This window comes from Gobius niger, assembly GCF_951799975.1.
Source record: "Gobius niger genome assembly, chromosome: 1".
NCBI lineage: Eukaryota > Metazoa > Chordata > Actinopteri > Gobiiformes > Gobiidae > Gobius > Gobius niger.
The window spans coordinates 42,548,883-42,567,367 of NC_136852.1; the positions used below are offsets into that span (position 1 = coordinate 42,548,883).

Consider the following 18,485-nt stretch of genomic DNA (forward strand, 5'->3'; position numbering starts at 1 on the left):
ATTGGAGGGTCTTTCATCTCCCCCTGGTGTCTCTGACCAGAAAACCACACTTGCAACTTGACTGCCACCGGACCGGAGCCACCAATACACACTAATAGAATCACGAAGAAGCTAGGAGGCTAACAGGCAAAGCTAACTGCAGCATCACTTTAAACAGTATTTACAACTTGCTTGCAACTTGCTACGACACCTGCAGTTGCGCTTATGGCCTCTAGGGGCATGAGTTACTTAGTACTGCTTTAAAGAGTTTTTTTGTAGTTTCTCGCACATCTGCGAACCCAGAAGTAGAGTAGAACGTATAATGTCCGAAATTATCTTTATAGAGGACGCAGCAGAACAGAAGGTGGCGCTGTGTGCAGATGTACCACTGTCGCACAGCACAGAAGGAGGTTTGTCCCCGTCGTGTTGCCGTACAGGTGGAGAGTTTGGGTGTAACCATTATTCTTAACACTTACTTGAACTGATTTGTACTGTTACTTTGGATAAGTAATATTTTTGCATGTTTGTACTAGAGCTGGGCAACATGGACAAAAAAAATTGAATAGTTCAATATTTTTGGGGGAGTTTATCGATAACGATGATGAAGCGATATTTTGACAAACCATCAGAAATATGCAAAAATGTGCTGCAAATATCTATATGTACATTGTTTTGTTTCCCACATTGTTTCGATATTCACTTGTAGACGATATACTGTATTGCCCACCTCTAGTTTGTACCAGTATTGTATGCGTTTAGAAGTTGACATTTCAGTTTTCTTTAAAATATTTACAATGAGAACTAAACATTGGCTTTAAATTCTGAAAATGCGCTCACCAGGTCGTCCAGGATGGTCACGTGGAAGTCGAACATACACATCTGGACGGGCTGGGCCAGGGCTTTGGTCAGACTGAACAACGATTTCACCTCCATTCTCCAAAAGAACAACAACAAAAAAAACAAAAAAAAGTCCAAAATCAATCTTCTCGACAACAGCCTCCAACAGTGAAAGCGCAAATTCTCCCGCGGTCCGTCCACGTCATTCTCTCGTCTTGTTTCGCAAAAGGTCCATAAAATCCGTCGTTAAAACTTTCCCGTCAAAAAAAAAACAATGACCTTCAAAAATAGAATTACAAAAACAAACGTTCAGCAGCGCCCGCTTTGTATGACAGGAAAATTAACTTCCCGGGACACGGGACGTCTGAGCGGTCGGCCAACTTCAAATGATCTTTTCAAAATATGCAAAAAACAGAAAGCGAAAACATGCCTGACAAAATGAGCGTGCAGGCAGTACAATGTCCCGTATATTCCCGTCTATTTGTACTTATTATGTAAAAAAAAAAGTTGCTCTGAAATAGTGATCCTTGACTAATCACAATACGATCATTTCCCAAAACTGTGCAGCTCTCTTGTCCAAACAAAACTTCGGAAACGGTTGATAAAGTTAGGATTCGTGCTTAAAAAGTGATAATCAGAACTCTTTCTTGCGATGATAGTAGTAAGTAGTCAAGTAGCAAGTAATCAATCCGTAAATAAAATCCGTCTTTCCAGCAAACTCTACGCAATAGCAGTAGTAGTAGTAGTAGTTGTTGTAGTAGTTGGTCGGTCTTGTACTGTTCCTGGTCTGTCACCGTCTCACAGTTAAACAGCGTCTGCAACTGCCCTTCCTCATTTCACAATACACTCAGCTGTCTCCCTCCCTCCCTCCCTCTTTACCTCGACACACTCTCTCTCTTTCCCTTTCTCCTCTCATTCTCCCTCTCTCCTTCTATCTTCTCTTGCTCTCCCTCTCTCCTTCTGCCTCTCTCTCTCTCCTTCTCCCTTTCTTTCTCCTTCTTTCTTTCTCTCTCCCTCCCTCTCCTTCTTTCATTCTCTCTCTCCCCCTTACCCCTTCTCCTCTCTCTCTCCCCTCTCTCGCCCCTTCTCTCTCTCTCTCCTTTCGTTCTCTCTCGCTCCTTTCTTTCTCTCTCTCCCCTTCTCTCTCTCTCCCCTTCTTTCTCTCTCTCTCCCCTTCTTTCTCTCTCTCTCCCCTTCTTTCTCTCTCTCCCCTTCTTTATTTCTCTCTCCCCTTCTTTCTCTCTCCCCTTCCTTCTTTCTCTCTCCCCTTCTTTCTCTCTCTCCCCTTCTTTCTCTCTCTCCCCTTCTTTCTTTCTCTCTCCCCTTCTTTCTTTCTCTCTCCCCTTCTTACTCTCTCCCCTTCTTTCTTACTCTCTCCCCTTCTTTCTTTCTCTCTCCCCTTCTTTCTTTCTCTCTCCCCTTCTTACTCTCTCCCCTTCTTTCTTACTCTCTCCCCTTCTTTCTTTCTCTCTCCCCTTCTTTCTTTCTCTCTCCCCTTCTTACTCTCTCCCCTTCTTTCTTACTCTCTCCCCTTCTTTCTCTCTCTCCCCTTCTTTATTTCTCTCTCCCCTTCCTTCTTTCTCTCTCCCCTTCCTTCTTTCTCTCTCTCCCCTTCTTTCTCTCTCCCCTTCTTTCTCTCTCCCCTTCTTTCTCTCTCCCCTTCCTTCTTTCTCTCTCCCCTTCTTTCTTTCTCTCTCCCCTTCTTACTCTCTCCCCTTCTTTCTTACTCTCTCCCCTTCTTACTCTCTCCCCTTCTTTCTTACTCTCTCCCCTTCTTACTCTCTCCCCTTCTTTCTTACTCTCTCCCCTTCTTTCTTTCTCTCTCCCCTTCTTTCTTTCTCTCTCCCCTTCTTACTCTCTCCCCTTCTTTCTTTCTCTCTCCCCTTCTTACTCTCTCCCCTTCTTTCTTACTCTCTCCCCTTCTTTCTTTCTCTCTCCCCTTCTTTCTTTCTCTCTCCCCTTCTTACTCTCTCCCCTTCTTTCTTTCTCTCTCCCCTTCTTACTCTCTCCCCTTCTTACTCTCTCCCCTTCTTTCTTACTCTCTCCCCTTCTTTCTTACTCTCTCCCCTTCTTTCTTTCTCTCTCCCCTTCTTACTCTCTCCCCTTCTTTCTTACTCTCTCCCCTTCTTTCTTTCTCTCTCCCTCCCTCTCCTTTCATTCTCTTTCCCTTTCATTCTCTCCCCTTTCTTTCTCTGTCCCTCCCTCTCCTTCTTTCATTCTCTCTCTCCCCCTTACCCCTTCTCCTCTCTCTCTCCCCTCTCTCGCCCCTTCTCTCTCTCTTTCGTTCTCTCTCGCTCCTTTCTTTCTCTCTCTCTCTCCCCCTTCTTTCTCTCTCCCCTTCTCTCTCCCCTTCTTTCTCTCTCCCCTTCCTTCTTTCTCTCTCCCCTTCTTTCTTTCTCTCTCCCCTTCTTTCTTTCTCTCTCCCCTTCTTTCTTTCTCCTCTCTCTCTCTCTCTCTCTCTCCCTTCTCTCTCTCTCCCCCCCTTCTCTCTGTCTCTCCCCCTTCTCCTGTCTCTCCCCTAGGTAAATTGATGATTTGAATCATATTTTTTACGAGTTGTATCGAGTAAGAAATTGATAATAAATGTATGTGAAAAGTCTCTTTCTCTCTCGTCTTTGTCTCTCTCCCCCCTCTCTTTCTCCCCCCTTCTCCCTCCTCCCCTCGCTCTGTCTCTTATATCTTTGCGTATGGCACAACCCAAACACAAGCATGACCCAAATAACAACCTGCTGCTGCCACACACTGTGCCTGGTGACATGTGGCTGGATAAATATATTTATGCAGTGATGCTAAACAGAGAAACCTGGGGCAATTTGAACATGATTGAAATTTAATGACACTAAAGAGCTTTATTTTAGTGCAGTTTATTCATAACTTTGAACGCCAATGCCCCGCGTAAACACTATGTAACTGGAAAGTCAAACCAGGTTCATCAACAGGAACAATCTCTGGGTGTCGCTTCAGTTTCATCACAGGAGTCTACTCTTGAGTCATTTGCATAGAGACGGCAACGTGGCAACCAAGGGGTGTGGCCTCAAGGGGGAAATCACTATTTTTTTGCAGTTTTCAATAAAGTCAGGCCAAAATCAGGTCCATGTGGATGTTCTACCACAGCAAATTGTTCGGTAGAAGTGGAAAAACGGCACTTAGCGTAGCTGGCGTTAGCATATGTAACATGAAGCATAGATTCCTGTTTGCATTGTTCGTTTTTTAAGTATTTATGAGCCACTTTGCCCCTCTCCATGTCTCTGCAGCTTTATTTAGTAGAGAAATATATGCATAATTCAGCATTTGTTAAAGTACAGTGCAAGTGCGGAGAAATTCGAAGCAACCAGAGGAAACAATCTATGACTCGAATGAATTGTGGTTAGGCTGGCACATTTTTAGGAGAAAATTATGTGACAAGAAATGCAGGAAATTAATAATAGCACGGTCTTAATGAAGAAATGATAATGTGCTGTATGAAAATATTTCTTTTCTGTACTTATTTGATACACTAAGTCAAGAACTGTCAGAATCATTACTGCTATGGCTAAATCCATTCCGCTGGTCCAGTGCTTAACCAATATTGTATTTGATCTGGTGAATGAGCCTCTCGTTGTTTTCAAATGAGTCTAGAACTCTGCTCAAAGTAAATCATTTCCATCATGCAGTCGGTCGTCACTAAAATGCAGAAGAAAACATTTCCTCTCGAGTAACCGTAACTTTATGACTTCTCGTGCGTCTGATAAAGAGCGGTCGATCCTCGCCTGTTGAAGCGTCAGGAGATGGCGCCGCTTCCCAGCCCGTAGTGTGACTTTAACTACTCTATTATGCTCACGTGAGCCGCCATGTGTGGTGAATCCGCCTGCCAACCACAAGTTGTGTTTCCATCAAAGAGTTTTTGCGAATGATGGGCGGGGCCGGTGGTTACCTGGTTACGGCAGTCGGCGAAATGGTGCAGTTGCAGCATTTGCCCAGCAGACGGCGCACTGTGTGTGAGCGATTTAACTCCAAGTGCAGCTTTTTATGTTTTAGTGACCACATTTATTTAACTTGTCGGAAATATTTACCCGCTTTTATTTGTAATTCCATTAATAAATGTTCATTTAGGCGACACACACTAAAGCTAAGTATCTTAACACTTTAAATGCTGGCTGAAAAAAAATACTATCCCAGAATGTGAATCATTTCAATACTTGTGTTTGGGGCATTTCATCATGCACTTTGTTTTCCAGCAACAGCAATTAATGCATTTTTCAATCTTAACTCTTCAATAAATATAAATGATTTTGGTTTATAAAAGGAGCCATGATTGTTTTCTTTTGACACATTTTAAGGTAAACATATGACTGATCATAAAAGGATTTTACAATATCAGCTATCGGCCGATCTAGCGCCGATAAAAGCCGATATCTCCCGGATCTTCCAGGGCTGCTCGATTATAGAAAAAATAATAATCACGATTATTTTAGTAATAATTGAAATCACAATTATTCAAACGATTATTTGTTGCCTTAAATTTTTTATTTTATTTTATTTATTATTTTTATTATTATTTAAAGGGGCTGGAAGCAAGTTCGCCATTTTATACTCACTACTGCCACCTCAGGCCAGATGTGTAACTGCACCTTCTATATTAAGCTCGTGCATGACGGCAATTCGGGCCGAAGTGACACATTTTTGAGTGACAGTACAGGATTTTAGAGGCAGTTGTGGTGAACAGGTCTGAGCTCATTCTACACATTAGGACATGGCTGGAACATGTAGGGGGAGGGAAATACTTAATTTTAACATTTTTAAACTCCTTATAGTCCCTTTAAAGCAGCACTAAGTAACTCTTCCCCCTAGAGGCCATAAGGGCAACTGCAGGTGTAGTAGCAAGTTACGATTTTTTAACTTATTGTCTTGGAGAGTAAATACTACGCTGACAGGAAAGGCGAAGGGAGGGAGGGATACTGTACATCCAATTATACAATGGAAATATTTTTTTTCACTCAAACTTGGCTGTAAATACTGTTTAAAGTGACGTTAGCCCGCAGTTAGCTTTGCCCGTTAGCATGTTAGCTTCTTCTTCGTGATTCCATTAGTGTGTATTGCTTTCTCCGGACCGGTGGCAGTAAAGTTGCAAACATGGTTTTCTGTCCAGAGACACCAGGGGGAGATGAAAGACCCTCCAATCATCCCATAAACACTTGTATTTCCCCCACAGGGACTACGGAAAGGATTTAATAAGGTAAACACGTTACTTAGTACTGCTTTAACTCTGCACAACATATTCTTTGGACAACTCTCTATTGAGAGATACCTGCCCCCTGCTGGCCAGCCCTCACACCAATCGCAATTGTATTTTTGATCGCCGCGCAAAAAGACGCAGCTCGCAACAGCATGCTAATGCTAACGGCAACTAATCAAAGCTGGGACAGAAACTGTGATTGAATCGCCTAAAGTAATAAATGCTGGAGATGCCAAGTGTTTATGTTTTTACAGGATTATAGACCTTTATAGAGATTTTGCGTAACAATACATGTGTAACCGTATTTAAATAAGGAAAACGTGAAGAGCTTGGTTGCTTCTAACGTCACTCCCGTTTGGGTCCATAGAGGAAAGGAGGAGAGGCTAAATGTTAACATCATCTGCAGACTTTTTCCGTGACTGAGCGCACGCGTAAAGACAGACGCATCGATTCAACTAACTTAAGGTAAGAACATATCTCCGTATTTAAAAGCGGTGACCTATTCCTTTAAGGTAAGGCTTATTTCTGCTCCCATTTCGTACGTAAATAGAGCGTAGTTGCCGTTACTGCATTTATGCTTTAACACGTTCCTAATGGCCTAGCTACTTGTACGGACAGAACCACGCAGGAGACGGACAGAAAGCTATATTGGAATCTGTATGTGTTTCAAATGGAGAGCATAAAATAGCCTTAAGGCCTTGTCCATACGAAGTCAAGCTGAGGACCAAACACAAAGATATTTTATCACTCCAGTGTGTCGTCAATACGAGCCCGGCGTCTTGGGGGTCTGGACACGAACATGTTCCAAACTAGGTCCCAGAGTGGAAAGATCTCAAAACGGCGTTTACGTGTCTCCGCAACATTTACTAAAACAATGACATCACAGCTCCAGAGTCTGTGATCCATAATCTACTGACCTTATAATGAGTTTTACTCATGGATCTATGATGGTTTTACTCCGCTCCTCTTTGCTCTTTGCAGTCCACAAGCCACAGGTGACAAGTAGAAAAACACGGCCGAGTCAGTCTGTTTTTGGACTGACAGTAAAAGTCACTGACAGGTTTTTCTGCTCTAGTCCTGCTACGTCTGAAGAATAAACTCTCCTCCTCATCTCTTTTGTAGATCCTAAATCCTTGAATCAGTTTCATTTTCACTGTTTACAATCCATATAATTTCACTGCACATGCGTCTACATCTTGTTCTATTCTCTGTGTTAGTGTCACAGCGCCTCACACAGGCCTGGAAGATGAATTGCGCCATTTTCACAGACCTGAGTCGACCCATGTGGACGCACACATTTACTAAACTGGCTTCGTGCTTACAAAGAACGTTTCTGAAACTATAAGTGTTTTGTCTTTGTGTGGATATAAGACAGTGCAGCGATGTTTGGACTAGACAACCTGATGGATTAACTACTTGATTTCTTCACAAAAAAACTATGTAAACTTTATGCGATAAATCCATCCTTTAGGTACTTCCATATTATTATTATTATCATTATTTGCAAAAATCTAAAAACACCTCCAAGCGAGTGGATAAACGAATTATGCAAATAAAGGATTTCGAAGGCAAAATTTGGTGTTTCCATCCCTCGTTGCATACTAAGCGAGACGTTTTATTGAATTTATATAAAAAAAACATTGATCTGTCTTGTTCCTCCTTTGGTTCAGCCAATGCATGACTCATTCTCCTCTCAATGTTATCACACGATGAGCGATAAAAGGAGCAAGTCGCACTAAATGTATAACAAAACCGAGATTCCGGCGCCTTTTCACGAGTTATTTGCCTTAAGAAAACATATCCGAGGGCAAAGACCTTACGTGCAGATGCAGTGTCGCTAAAACAAACGTTGCACAGACAGAAGGAGGAGGTGGAGGAGGAGGAGGAATCTCTGGGAAACACTTTAAAATTCACCGTCGGCCTCCGAACTGGATTCTGTGGAAGACCCGTCGCCATGGAAACACAGCACGGCTCAGCAAAAGCCGAGCCAAGTCCGAAAGAAATGTGCGCACTGTCCTCCGAGCTCCAGCGACGGTTCACGGCGGAGTGCGAGGAGAATTTCAGTTCGGGGCTCAAGGATTCATCGCGTTCTGAAATGCAAGGGATTGTTTTCGCGGTTTGTTGTGCCGCTTTCTCTCAAATGTGAATGTTCCAGGACTTTTCAAAATGCGCACTATGACAAGATGAGTTCAGCGCAGCTCCGTTTCAGATAGATTCACCCAGAAAAGCTGGACTAAACCCTGTCGAAACTAAACCAGATACCGATCACTGCAGACTGACAATCACACAAGAGCTGTAGCTAATCAGGGTTACACCAGGACAGGACTAAAACAAGACTAAACCAGGACTAAACCAAGGCTAAACCAGCCACATCCATTATTGCTGGGTTGCAGGTTCTAGAATGTGATGATGTCATCGGACCCAGCGGGGGGCAGGAGCCAGTTTTTCCTATTAATAACATTACACTTTCACAAGTCATAGCTAAAAAGAAAATATATGAATTAAAAAAATTATCTTTAATATCAGTCACTGGGTCCAAGATCTCTCTGTACAAGACCAAAAATTTCCTCAAAAACAAAATCATTTTTCCTCTATATAATAGTATAGGCCTTTAGAACGCTGTGATGTCACCTGCAACCCAGCAATTGAGGAGAAACAGAATACATGTATTTAGTATATGCATTTAGAAATTAGAATACTCATTTTGAGTAACTGTATTCTAGCGCACTTTAACCTCTTAACTCCCGCCTGGACCGAGAGGATCTTTTTCCTCACGTCCATCTTTTTTTTGTTGGATATTCAAATCATTTTTGTACATTTTTGGTAATTTTTTCGTGAATTTTTTATCACATTTTTGTCATTTTTTTGGTCATTTTTTGTCACATTTTTGTCATTTTTTCAATTTTTTTTGGGTCAGTTTCTTGTGACATTTTTGTGACATTTTTGCCACTTTTTCATCAATTTTTCGTCACTTTTTTGTCAATGTTTTATCACTTTTTTGTCACATTTCCATAATTTTTTTCGTCTCAGTTTTGTTGCTATTTTCACAGCTTTTTTCCAGAAGCGTTTGGACCGGGGTAAAGCCAAACTGGAGAAAATGTGCTCGGCTCAGGTGGGAGTTAAGGGGTTCATCAGGCATGACCTATTGGGAGGAGGCGTCGTGGAAGACCCAGGAGGTGGGACTATGTCTCTGGCCTGGTGTCGCCTCGGGGTCCCCCCAGAACAGCTGGAGGAGGTGTGTGTCGATCGGAAAGTCTGGGCATCTCTGCTGAGACTGCTGCCCCCGCGACCCGGCCCAGGATAAAGCAGAAGAACGGATGGATGGATGGATATTCTCCTGCAGTTACTCTTCCACTACAGCATTATAATGTACATTTACTTTTCAAAAAACAAAGGAATGCATTACTGAACTATTTTTGTTTCGTATTTAAAACGCCTTATGCCATGGTTAAAGGAAACAATGCACATTTGCACGATGCGTCATGTGATGTGCCATAATCCGTTGTATTCCCAGTACGCATTTATAAAGTGTATTTTTGTCTCCCTAATTTGTGGTAAATACATTCATAACAGGCAGTGCAACATATGATGCAAATCTATGTACTGTATGTGAAGAGCTTTCTATGTATTCAATATCATTTCAGGAGTTCAGGATGGAATGTTATAAATTCACAGTTACCATGGAAATGGGCCATGTTTGTGCGGCATGGCCCATTATTATGGATTTTGTTCTCAGCAATAAACTATGAAAAGGTCCGATTACAAAATGACTCTCCATCACAAATCACAGTGGAGCAACATTACGAGAGATTTATGTCGCCTCATTTTAGCTGCAGCCCATTCAAAGTAATCAGCGCGTTTTAGGATCGGACATTGAAAGTGGACAGGAAGAGCTTGTGTAAAGCCGCCGCCTCACTTCCTGTTCGTGACAAACACAGGACGAGGAGGAGCAGGTAAAGAGCAGGTCAGTTCCACTGTAAACAAAACAACATGGCATCTATAGGGTCAATATAGAGATTCTGAATCTTATAGGCCTTTTCCACACAGCACAGTTCAACACAGCACGTACGGCTATTTCCATCACAAGAATCCCTCTGCACAAAGTAATGAAGGCAGCTGAAGGAAAGCCAGGGAAGTCTGAACACTGGACAAACACCACCTTTCTGTGAAGTTTATGAAATGATGTGCCAATAAGAAGAGGAAAGAAGCAGCTGAAAGACAGACTATGAAGCTAATGTGGCTAATGCTATATTAACGGCGGGAGCAGCGACTTTAGCTCACCTCATAGGGCATACAATTTGTAAGTGAGATGTTGCGTGATCGGTCCCTAAGTAGACACATAAATAAATGCAGTTTGTGTTTCATGAGCTTTCTTCCTCAGAAAAAATATTTTTGTATTTTTTTCTGGCATTTCCTTTGGAAATACTAGTATTTTTTACTTCCTTTCATGCTTTGTCTGATTTACGATCACAACAGCAGTTACACAAATGATGAGAAACAGTTACATTCACTACTAGAGCTGGGCACCCTTATACGATACCAGTGTGGTATCCAAAAACAGTTCAGGTATTGAAAAAGTTAGAGCATCGAAAGCAGGTCCTGAAAAATAAATTATAGTTTTAGAGACCAATGAAGTCTTGATGTTGTTGGTCAGGAGAAAGTATTAAAGACGTGACTTGGTTGTTTCAGCTCAATTCAATGATACACAGTTAAAATATCTGTATCGAAAACTAAGTATTGTAAAAGTACAGATATCAGAGAAAAAAAAGTATATTATTAATTATACTATTAAAATGATGGTAACACTATTTTACAGTAACCTTGATACATTGTACCTAGCTAAATTTAGTACAATGTAATGGGCTTTGTAACAATGTGTAATAACTTGTACCTATGGGTTAGATACACAATGAAATAATATGTATTTGTAATTTGTCGGTACATAATGTAATAAGACTTAATTCTAACTCTAAACCTAACTTCAAGCCCTGAGGGTCTCATGTCCTATTACATTATGTACTTACAAAGTACTAATACAAGTTATTCCATTGTGTATCTAACACATAGGTACAAGTTATTACAGATTGTGGAAAAGAAGTATTAATAGTGGGACTTTTCTTGTTAAATCTAATCCAAATCAAATCAAGTTGTTTTGTACAGCCCAATATCACAACAGCAGCTGCTTTACAGACTGCACCGATATTTCGAAAAGCCACATATGGAGAGGACAGTTACACAAATACCAAGACTAATTTTGCATAAGGTGCGATGCTGAACCTCGGGCTGGGTAAAAATGCATCGATAAAATAACACATCCCAAACCAGAATCTACATTGAAAAAGCTAGAAAGTGTCCATTTGTCATGACTACTAGAAGTCCGTCTAAAAACATGCCGTGTGCGCTCCACAGCTTGGGAAGCGCCTGACGTAGGGTTTGTGCAGCTGTGAATGATGTTATCTGCTGCTGTTAAACCACAGAGAAAAGCCTTTGTTCCACTGCACAGAACAACACAGAGGTCAGAGTGACACGGAGCCGGTCTGGAAAACACGGCGTACGCAGTGTGGGGTCACAGGGGTTTGCAAAAACGGCTTCGATTTAGTCTTCTTTTGTGGATTTAAAGAGCGGTGTTGGGTTTATTCAGTTTGAGCTTCACATTTGTATCATTGTATTCAAAACATCATATTCGCAAACAAAAGCGGAGACAAAGCACAGACCTGTTGAGACCCTTTCCAATACAATGATACAATATTTCATGTTTATTGCAGCTTGTGTGGTATTTTAGGCCAGTGTTTCCCAACCAGGGGTACGGGGGGGGGGGGTACTCGAGGACCTAGCAGGGGGTACTTGAAACTATTTCAGATTGAAAAAAAGGGGGAAATTGAACATAGTTTTTATAGGAAAAGCTATATTTTTCAGTAAAATGTGTTGCCTTCGGAGAATTTTTGTTTTATTTTGACTGCACAATTGTCCTTTTTCTTACAAATACCATTTTTAAGTAAATACTTTCTAAATAAACTGCAACACCCCTGAGGTAGGGGGTACACGGACGACCATTGAAAGGCCCAAGGGGTACACAAGACAATAAAAGGTTGGGAAGCACTGTTTTGATGCACTTTTAGACCAAAGGTTTACTGTCATTTTTATGTCTGAGAGTTGACAGTATCTAGTAGGGCTGAGACAAAATATCGGATCGGATTTGGATCGCGATACTTTGTGCTGCAACACCAAGTATCGATACTTTTTCCAAGTATCGCAATACTTTCAATACTTGGTTTGGAGGCATTTTTACCTTGCACTCCTTTGTTTTCCAGTAACAGCACTTTGCTACATTTTGTGTTGATTCACTTTTCGAGGTTAACACTTCAAAAACTGTCAAAAGGGCATTGGGTTTATAAACTTTGGACACATTTCTTATTATACATTTTAAGGTAAACATATTTCAAATCATAATTACTTATTGTATCGTATCGGCCCCTGAGTATCGTGATACGCATCAGATTGTGACAAAAGTGGATCGTCCCAGCCCTAGTATCTAGTATCATTAGAGTCAACAATATCGTTTATCGTGATATTTTTCCCGACTCAATATATCGAACTTCAAATTTGTTATCGTGACAGGCCTACGTGCCGGTTAGTGCTTCACAGCCACAAGGTCCCGGGTTTGATTCCCTCCTGGAAACAGGCCTTTCTGTGTGGGGTTCTCATGTTCTCCCCGTGTCTGCGGATGTGAACGACGCTTATCTGCACAGCCGACAGATAAAAAATAAAAACGCCCCACATTCACTGAGAACGATGAGAAAGAAGAGTTATGTGGCGAACGCGCTTCTCTGTGTCGCACGAGGAGACTCAAATTCGCTGGAAACTTAAAGAGAGCGTAAACGGGCGTGCCAGAGCCTTTCCCCACCCACAAACAAAAGTCAAAAATTCCTGGAAAGGGGTCGTCTTGGAGGCTTTGGGGGAGACGTGGAGGCGGGGTCTGCTCTGTTGCCTCAGACCAAGCCCCTAGATTTGACAGAACTGACAGACTCCTGTTACTGGTGATGTTTAAGATATCAAATGCATCACTGATTTGCTTTCTTATCAGGATCAAACATTTCCTCATCGAAAACAGTAGATTCCATTTCATTTCTTTGAGTGAAAACAATGCATTTCTTGCAAATAAACTAGTGTCATTGAAAGATGGATCAAAAGCAGTCAAGAATTCCTCGAAGAATTCCACATAAAATGAGCCAAAATAAGAACACGTTAATCACATTCTCAAACGAACCACTCAAAGCCCAAACATTCGTCTCCGAAAACCTGATTTCAAATGCAGCCAGTGTCTGAATGCGAGCGCTCCAGATGCAGACGGAGCCGCCAGCGCTCTCTGCTACTCTGTTAAAACACTTTACATTTTCAAGGACAGGCCTCGCGGCGACTCCAACGACCAAAGGAAAGAGAGAGAGAGAGAGGGGGGGGAGAGGAGAGGAAAACGTCTGATTTGTAACCACTCTTGTTTGAGTTCAGGGACAAGATGTGGATTTAGTAAAGTCGGGACATGAGAGTTTTATCTGTGATCAAGAGGCTAATACAAGGAGCAAACAGACAGGAGGAAGGTCGTATTGGGTTTAAGACGTTTATTGTGGCTTTTACAGGCTTTTCGGAAAATTTTTAGGCACATACCTAACCTAAAAGAAAAAAAGCAAACATCTCTGGAGTGAGCTGTAACTTTTTATCTTGAACGCTTGGATTAAGTGTCGGACTGGGACTGAAAAACAGCCCTGGACTCTGACCAGCCTGGCCCAAATTAGCGTAATTGTGCATTTCCACAAATACATATTTTAACCTCTTACCCCCCGCCTTAACACTAACGAGTGCATTTTCCCCAGTTCGGCTTTTTATTATTATTTTTTTGACCGGTATCATCAGCAAAAAGAACGGGAAAGGTGGTCGTAGAAACAGAAGCAAAAACATTAATATAAATAATAAATAATAATGGTCCCAAAACTGAACCTTGTGGTGCACCATACTCCACGGAATTCCTTTTAGATTCATGTTTTTTTATACTGGGCTTTACCCAAATCAAAAAGCTTCTCGACTGGAGAGCAACAACGTAGCGCCTCATTTGAAAGCTAAGACCTACAAAAGTGACGGAAACTTTTCGTCACGTCGCCACATTGTCATATTTTTGTTGTTTTTTTAATCATTTTTTCTATCATTTTTTGTTGTTTTTTTCTCACGTTTTTGTAGGTTTTTTTTGTCCGTGTTTTTCTCATGTTTTCATCCTCTTTTTCTTGCTATTTTGATGCTTTTCTTTTTAGCTTTTCAATTTGGGTAAACTCAGTTGAGGCAGGACTGGTGGCCCTAGAGCCAGTGGCCCTTCTGTGCTCTTCCAGAATATGGCCAGTCCGCCCCTGTAAGTGTCTATAAAGCCCTCTGGAGATAAAGGTGTGACGTTTGAAGTGGACAGGACATAAAATGGCTTTTTGCACCGCTGTTGGCGACGTAACGCTAACAGACTGTAAGTTTACTGATTCATAATGACAGCAGAGTCCTTAAAAGAAAGATTTTTGCCTACTGTGTCGGGCTGAACGATATAGACAAAATTCCATATCTCAATTAGTTATTTAGTGGTGCGCACTGAATGGGTGCTGCTGCCGGATGCTCTCTCATCGAATGCAATTTCTCCATCTGTGAGATCAATAAAGTACCATCTTATCTTAATATAGATCTTGATATTGATACGATGCAATATGATGTAACTATGGGTTAGGTGAAAACCAAGTATTTTTCAGAAAAATGAAAACATAATACAAAACAGTGTAGTTTTATTCATAAAAATCCATCGTTTACATCTTGCTTTTTTAAATTTAATGTTTTGAGTGTTCATATCTCGATATCGATACAATAGAAGGTAGAAAGGCGGTATATAAAATGTGACCATTTACCATTTACGGGTAAAAGATCAAAGTTGGTTTTGTCCAGTATGGTATCGGGAAAAACGATTACGTACTACTGGCACCGAAAAGATAAAAGTATCGAAAGCAGGTACTGAAAAAGAAAAAAAATCCTTAGCGACCAAGTTTTGAAGCTGTTGGTCCAGGGACTGCACGAAAGGAAGTGGTTGTTTCAGCTCAAATAAATGATATACATTCGAAAGGAAACGGCTTTTAAGGGAAAAGGTAAGGCAAACTTCCCCGTAGGAGTGACCCTAAGGAGCAGTGGGCGACCGCAGTGTCACGCCCTGGGACCCATCTCCAGATGTGGAGACAGGCTGATGGTCAGAAACATCTGGCTGGAGGACGCACCGATTGTACATGTTTTTAGTGGTAAAGGAAACCTACGCAGACACAGGGAGAACATGCAAACTCCACTCCGAAAGGCCCCGTCCAGGTGAGAATCAAACCCAGGACCTTCCTGGAGCGCTACCGTGCCATGAAACAAGAAATCAACATTATAGTTCTGTTTTCTGGTTCTAGATGACTCTATCGATCAGGTTTCAGCATCGTAAAGCACCGTTGTTTTTTTTACGGCAGCCAGCCCTCGGTGAAAGGGAGAAAAATTAGGAAAGGAAACTCAAATTTAACTTAACCACATGTGTGAGCGCCACATGCATCATTTCAGCCATTTTGAGATATATCGCGGCTTCATGCGACACGGATATTGCTTCACCTAATATTGCAATGACGATAATTTGACGACATATTGTGCGGTCGTGCACAGAACACAGCGTGACTGAAACAGTCACTGGCCCCAAGTACAGCACGTCTGAACAACAACATCTCACAAGTCCATTTGTCCAAATAAAGCCTCTTCTAACTCCTCCTCCTCCTCCTGGCTCCACTCGCGTCCACTCAGGCTGAAAACTCCCCGATCGATTCTCGCCTGTAAACACTTCATTAATTCAACAGTTCATTAACAACAAACGACTGAAAGAAATAGGCCAAAGTCCATAAACCCTGGACGACCGCTACATCCCGCTGCTTTGGGCCGAAATACCACGCTCCTCCTCGGGGATTTCTTTGTTCAGCCCGTCTCCTCCGTGTGATGTTTTATTAATGTTTGTGTCTTTGTTTTTGAGCTGAGGCTGAAAGACAGGAAGTCACTCACAGCGAGAGCATCCAGCAGACAAACTGGGAAAACAAACCTGTACTAGATAAAGAATTTGATCTGTAACTTTTAATTCCAGGTTGTTGGTTTACTTTTTCTTTTGAAAATCACATTTTAAAAATGTGATTTTCATCAGTAAAACAAAAAATAAAAAATAGAAATGAATAAAAGGCAGAGGTGGGCAATATATACAAGAAGTTATTATCAAAATTGCAGTTAAGAAGATATGCAAATGTACAAGAGATGTGAGGGGGAAAAGTGTGTGGGGGGGGGGTGAGAAATTTGGGATAAAATAGGGGGGAAATTAAAAGGCACGATGCGTAACATTTTGAACTTGACGTTGTCATCTACAAAACATGTTCCTAATGACCAGCTCAAAACAGAAAATACTATTTTTGCAGTGGGTAATCGAAGAATGGAACCAAACCTCAAAATTCTGCTGCCTTTAGTCGACATCTCCATGGAAACGAGCTGTAGACGTACCCACTCCCGGTAAAGTTATGTCATGTCTTAGGAGAGCTGAGCCGCTCACAGCACATGTTTGTTTTTACTTTTATGAGGCATTTTTCAACTATGAAAATGTCTGTCATAAATCTAAAGCTTGTAATGCAATTTTATTTATTCAGTAAAAGTTTACGCGGTGTGGCTTTAACGAAAAAGTTGAAGAAAAATGTAAAAACTAATCTCTGCCCTTTGCAGTTTTTTCAGAACAATAGGCTGCGTTCATGTGGGGTCACAGCCTTCTAAAAGGGCCTATAGTTTAAAGTTGAGGCGGTGAATAGCCATGGTAACTGTCAAATCCATATTTCTAGTCTTAGCTTATTAAGATAATTTCTCTGTAATTCCTGGGCCGATTCACATGAAACAAATACAGTCACAAAGTTCAAAGTCCTCTCTTCCAGCAGATAAGAACTATGGTGCAATTGTTTCCTCACAAAAGACGTCCAAAGGTTGAGACAACATTAATAAAAATAATAATGATGCTTTATTTCTTAGGTGCCTTTCTAGACAATCAAGGTCACGTCACAAATAAAGTAACATCAACAATTAAAAAATGTTAAAAACAGCATGATACATTCAAAAACATGTCCGTAGAAAGGACTTTCAGCCATAAGAATAATATGGCAGCTTTGTGAATCAAATCCACTGTCAAACAATGATCAGGGAAAATTATCTTTTTGAGCGACAAAGTGACATTACTACATAAAACAGCAATTGAGTTCCATTCCAGTGTCACCCAGGAGACAGCGCAAACTATGGATAAAAAAATAAAAAGCATAGGCCTGATTGGAATGAAGAGCAACTCAAACAATGTCAAGCAAAAGATACTTCCTTAAACACACAAGACCCCGAGAGAAAGTCTTCCAAATCCGAACCGCTGACTTGTTGTCAGAAGAGACCGGGCTTTAGTGATAAAAATAGCAGCCTCGGTCTAAATATGGTGCGTCTGGAAAGATGCAGAGAAGACGAGGCGAACTCCTGGGAGGTACAAACATCGGGAACATCTGCCCACAGCTGGAGGCCGACACGGGCTTCGAGTTCAGCCAGACACCTGCAAAAAACCCTCTCCCTCCGGCGTCTCAACCGGTCATTAGCATCGCACTGGGAAATTCAATCAAACGCCTTTGGTTCAGATTAGTGCTGGGTTAGTTAGTCTGTGATCCAAATGGTCGACGTTATTCTGCAGATTGGGTTATTAACATTTATTGTGAACGCTACAGTAATCCCGCTTTAGTTTCCAAATTAAGTCCGGATTTGCACTATTACTATCTAATCTAGATTATCCTGATTTATTTCTGGAAGCGCGTATGACAGCCTCTCGTGTTGTTTTTCCTAATTATTCGTTTATTTGATGGGATAGCGCCTATAGTAAATATTATCTATAGTACAAATTCATGAAGAAACAAAGACAAACGTTGCCAATTTTTGTACAGGAAAAGTAAAACATTGGCATTGAAGAAGCACTGAACATCCTGTGCCCAAGGAAGATATCAAACCAGGGAAAACGAGCAATACTTGAGTCCATATCATCAATAAAACCGTGCTTTCTAACAATTTTCACGTCAAACTAACTCCTTCATTATGGCGATACAAGTTGAGAATAATTAACTTTCTTTCTTTTTTGTAATCCAGCTGTTTGTGTCCCGGTCCCAACAGCTTCAGGCCAACATTAGTCATCATTTCTTTCTCATTATGACAGCGTATGAGTTTGTTATCTGCACATGCCTTCATCCTACCGTTTGTCCTTGCTTTGCCTCTTACCTACCGGCATTTTAGGATTCATCCCTTGGATTTAGACATGATTTAGTTTCCACTCTCTCAGCCCCCAGTTATGACCAGATACTGGTTCAATCAAGTCCCAGTT

General features: G+C 41.4%; 1 protein-coding gene across 1 annotated transcript in view; it reads right to left on the minus strand.

Moving 5' to 3' along the window:
• Nucleotides 1-18,485, minus strand: part of LOC306971251 (ral guanine nucleotide dissociation stimulator-like) — a 71,047-nt gene that overhangs the window by 51,385 nt on the left and 1,177 nt on the right. The gene's annotated exons all lie outside the window — the stretch shown is intronic.